Raw genomic sequence first — 4,815 nt, forward strand, 5'->3', positions numbered from 1 at the left:
ACCTTCTGGAGGCTGAGGGGAGGGTCTGTCCCAGGCTGTCCTAGCTTCTGGAGGTCTGCTGGCAATTCTTGAGGTTTCTTGGGGTGTAGAAACATCACTTTGACCTCTGCCTCCATCTTCACAGTGTCCTCTCTCCATATGTGTCTCTTTCCATGTCACCGTATTTTATAAGGAGCCAGGTCATTGTGTTAGGGCTAATCTAATGACCTCATCTTAATTAACTGCATCTAGAACAGCCTTCGGAGAAGGCAATGGCACCCCACTCCAGTACTCTTGCCTGGAAAATCCCATGGACAGAGGAGCCTGGTAGGCTGCAGTCCATGGAGTCGCTAAGGGTCGGACACGACTGATTGACTTCACTTTCACTTTTCACTTTCATGCATTGGAGAAGGAAATGGCAACCCACTCCAGTGTTCTTGCCTGGAGAATCCCAGGGACGGCAGAGCCTGGTGGGCTGCTGTCTACGGGGTCACACAGAGTTGGACACGACTGAAGCGACTTAGCAGCAGCAGCAGAACAACCTTATTCCAGATAAGGTTACATTCTGAGGTGCTGGGTTAGGACTTCAGTGTGGATTTGGAGGGGAATCAGTCAGCCCCTGACACAGCCTCCCAGTGTTGGGACAGCTCCACCCTGACGAGCACTGCGTCCTACAGAAAGCAGAGTCAGGACCCAATTCAGGCTGGGTTGGAATTCTGACTGCAGGGTCCTTGGGCAGGTTGCCCTGATTTCCAGTCTACAAGAAGGAGATGAGATCAACACTCCAGGTATGGAATCAAGTCAAATGCGATCAGGCCCCCCCACTGTCTGGTAAGTCTCAGCATGGTATTAGCACCACCCCTCTCTCTTGACCCTCTTCCCTGTCTCCCCCTCCTCTGGGCTCTGCCTCATGGGACACGGCTCCGTGCTCACATGCACTCATTTCCCAGGACTTGCACACTCTTGAGACTTACATCAACCCGTTGGTGTGCAATGGGGCTGAATCCAGACTCTTCTGGGAGCAGTTCCAAAACCTAGTTATTTGAGAACAGATTTTTAAAACTCAGTTGAGAGCCTGATCCTCCCTGTATCTATTCCTGAGACTATCTATTTCCCTCTTCCACCCATTATTGACAAATGGGACCCCAGGAACCCAGAAGGTCTCCAACCAATCAGCATGGATTAAGTTCTTTAGAAAGCATGCTTTGACATGATTACTAAGAGCAATCATTTGTGTGGAGTGTCACCTCCTACCACTGTTCCTCTGAGTGAAGGGACTCCTCAGGGGTGAAGAGCTGGCTGATGAGAGAGCTCTGTGGCTGACTGTTTGCTAGCACTGGGGAAATAGTTAAGTTTCTTTCTGCAGGACTTCTCAGAGCCTTTAGTATGCTAATGAGCATCAAGACTCTCTGTGAAAGTGAAAAAGTTAGTTGCTCGTTTATGTCCAACTCTATCCATGGACAGAGGAGCCTGGCAGGCTACAATCCATGGGATTCTCCAGGCAAGAATACTGGAGTGGGTTGCATTCCCCTCTCCAGGGGATCTTCCCGACCCAGGGATCAAACCCAGGTCTCCCACATTGTAGGCAGATTCTTTACTGTCTGAGCCACAAGGAAGCTGGTTCAAGACTCTGTATCAGCTATAATTCAGTTCTCCTGCAAGTGATGGAAACCCCAGATGACAATGGCTCCATTCAAGTTAGAGGAGTTTATTTCTTTCTCACTGAATCACAGTGCAGAGGCCAGCAGTTCCATCATCAGCCGAAACCTAACACCTTTCTAACTTGTCGCTCTTGCCTTCTCAACACAGGCTTCTACCTCGTGATCCCAGAGGGCTGCTGATGCACCAGCCATTATGTGTAGGTTCCAGTGAGCAGGGAGAAGGGGATAAAGAAGGGTGCCCTCTTCCCTTTGTCACACTTCCACTTGGGGCCTATTGGTTGATCCATCTGCCAACACAACAGTGCAACTTTGGGGGAATTTGAAAAAGGCAATTCCTCTACCAGACACAGAAGGACACACAGCTTGACAAGGCCACACTGCCTTTGTGCAAACTGGAAAAATGGTGAATTAGCCCATCACTATCCTTTCTCGAGGCAGACCTGGGACACAGCCTGGTGCTGGAGACCTTCTAGGTTAAGCAGAGGGTATGTTCTCTAGGCCCACCATCTCTGCTCCAAACTCTCACACTGGGCACAGCTGGCATTAGTCAGCACGGGAGGCTGCCCTGCCCCCTGACCTGAATATGGGAACACAGCCAATCTTAGCTGCAAGGGAGGCTGGGAAGTGCAATCTTTATTCAGTGGCCACAGGCTCAGCTTAAAATAGGGGTGTTGTTCCAAAGAAGTCCTAAGGAAGAAAAAAGTAGGGTGCTGGTTTGAGTCTCTGCCACACCCTCACCCAAGGAACCCTTTAAAATGAAACCCCAAATGACAGACAGCTGGCTCAGGACACTGGGATCCCAAAGGGCAAGCTGGTGGAGTACCTTGGGTCCAAATCCATGGTTGTTCCACACAGCTGATGAACCTTCCCTGCTGGGGCGGTGGACATGGGTTATGCTTGGCAGTACCCAGCAGGAAGGGGTCTTCCTGGGCTGTGGTTGCCTCATCTCATGACTCACATCCTGGGGGGAATCCAAGCCCACCTCCCAACCTCTAGACCAGAGCAGCAGTCACTCCCCCATCAACCCAGGCAGCTGGGATGCAGGCCCCAAGACACTTGGAGGAAGAGACCAGGACCAGGGCCTGGGCCACCAGGAGGGAGGGGGATGTGGAGCTTCTCCACAGGGTCTGGCTGGCAGGCAGAGGGCAGTGCTGCCCCACCCGCTGGTGGCAGCAGCATGGCTGCCTCCCCATCCCTGGTGTGACCAGCTGTGGGTGGGGGGCCAGTCTGAGCCTGCCTCCAGCTTCCTGTCTGTCAGTCAGGCCCCCAGGTGGTCCCCCTTCTGAACAAGGCCCGGGCTGTGTGGGTCACGGCAGGAGCCCTGAGGTGGCGCGTCCCCTCCACCACCACTACCAAGGATGGCTGGGTTTCCATCCTGCCCACGTTCTGCGTCACAGCTGAGTGCAGGGTGAGTTCCAGGAGAACGCACACTTCCTGGAGCCAAGCCAGTCGGAGAAGGAAGCAGCTGTCCTCCATGTCAGTCTGGGAGGGGCTGGGAGGACTCCTGCCCCTATTAACACAGAAATATTATCTTCAGCAGAAATACCTTCGCAAATATTCATCGGAAGGACTGATGCTGAAGCTGAAGTGCCAGTACTTGGGCCACCTGATGCAAAGAGCCAACCCATTGGAAGAGACCCTGATGGGAAAGATTGAAGGCAGGAAGAAAAGGGGATGACAGAGGATGAGATGGTTGGATGCCATCATCAATTCAGTGGACATGAGTTTGAGCAAACTCTGGGACATAGTGATGGACAGGGAAGCCTGGTGTGCTGCTGTCCATGGCGTCGCAAGGAGTCGGACATGACTGAGCAACTGAACAACTGTCTGCGTACTTCATTCATTAGAATACTGGTGTGGCACACGCCTCCACATGGACGCAGAGGCATGCAGGCTAACATGGTTTATCCTCCAAATTGGTCAGCATCAAGAGAAGAAGAAGCAGTGAGGGGTGCTGGGCATCCTTGCCCCCTTCCCGGGAAGTGGGCCTCTGCCAGCTCCAGACCGGGGGAAACCAAACTTGGACAATCCTGGGGAAGGTGGCCTGACAGCAAGGGCCTTAAAATGTTCCCTCCCTCCCTCCCTCACCAGGTAGCACTGAGCTCCCACCAGGGATCAGGTACTGGGGCTTCCTTGCTCGGGGGAGGAGTCATATAGGAAATAAACACCTGGAGAGGGCTAGAGACCAACAGAGGACAGATAAAAAGTACAGTGTGTACCCACGGATGAGAATTCAGACTTGAACATCCTGACACGTGGATGAACCTACAGGACGTGATGCCGAGGGAAGTAAGCTGGTCATAGAAGGATAAACATTGAATGGTCCCACTCACAGAGGCCCCTGGAGGAGTCAGCTTCCCAGAGACAGGAAGTGAGAATGGTGGGGGCCAGGGGCAGAGTCGGGGTGATGGGAAATGAAATAAACTGTGCACTCATGGTAAATGTTATGATATGTGTACTTTACCACAATTTCACAAAGAAAGGAAAATCAAGGAAAGGGTTGAAGAGCCCCAGGGGCAGAATGGCCACATATCCCAACAGACAGGCGGGACTGCCCAGCAGGTGGCAAGGGAAGAGCACAGCAGGCCGAAGGCACAGCCGGTGCAAAGGCCCTGGGGTGGGAGAAGCTCTCCGAGTCAGGGGAGGGGCCAGGGGACCAGGTTCAGAGCTGAGTCCGAGGGTGGTCCCTCCGTGGAGGTGCTCAGCACAGTGTCTCCTGCAGGAGCATACTTTCCCTGCTCTGCGTAGCACACCCAGCCTCCATCACCATGCTGTCCAGATGGCCGGGGTGGAAGTCCCCTGCCCATCTGCCGCCTCCGTCAGATCACCAGCATCTCAGGCAGGGCAGGGCCTCCTGCGGCCTCAGCAAAGGCAGTGTTTGGCCGGGTGCGCTCTTAACAGGCTGGGGGTGAGTTACCTAGTCTGGAGGGAGAGGGGGCGGGAGGCAGAGCCACCTTGTGGCACGTCCCTCGTGGCACGTCCCTCGTGGCCTAGTCAGGCTCAAGACAGCACCGCAGGGTCAAAGGTAAGCTTCACACCCTGGATGAGGCAGGTGTCTGCTGGAGGAGCGAGGTCCCTGGCAAGACAGGTCATGGGCACCTCAGCCCTTTCGGTGCTTTTCTGGGGCCCAACACCAACATGGGGGAAGGCTAGTGGCTGGATCCAGAACCAGCAT

General features: G+C 54.0%; 1 long non-coding RNA gene across 1 annotated transcript; it reads left to right on the top strand.

The window, feature by feature from the left end:
• Positions 1-465: 465 nt before the first annotated feature.
• Positions 466-4,082, top strand: LOC147379022 (uncharacterized). Its single transcript, XR_015140795.1, has 2 exons — positions 466-1,837; positions 3,178-4,082. It is a non-coding gene; the product is annotated as an uncharacterized LOC147379022 (long non-coding RNA).
• Positions 4,083-4,815: the final 733 nt, after the last annotated feature.

The sequence above is a fragment of the Bos grunniens genome, chromosome 1, assembly GCF_055505025.1.
Source record: "Bos grunniens cultivar Pamir isolate PY7600 chromosome 1, Bosgru_T2T1.0, whole genome shotgun sequence".
Taxonomy (NCBI): domain Eukaryota; kingdom Metazoa; phylum Chordata; class Mammalia; order Artiodactyla; family Bovidae; genus Bos; species Bos grunniens.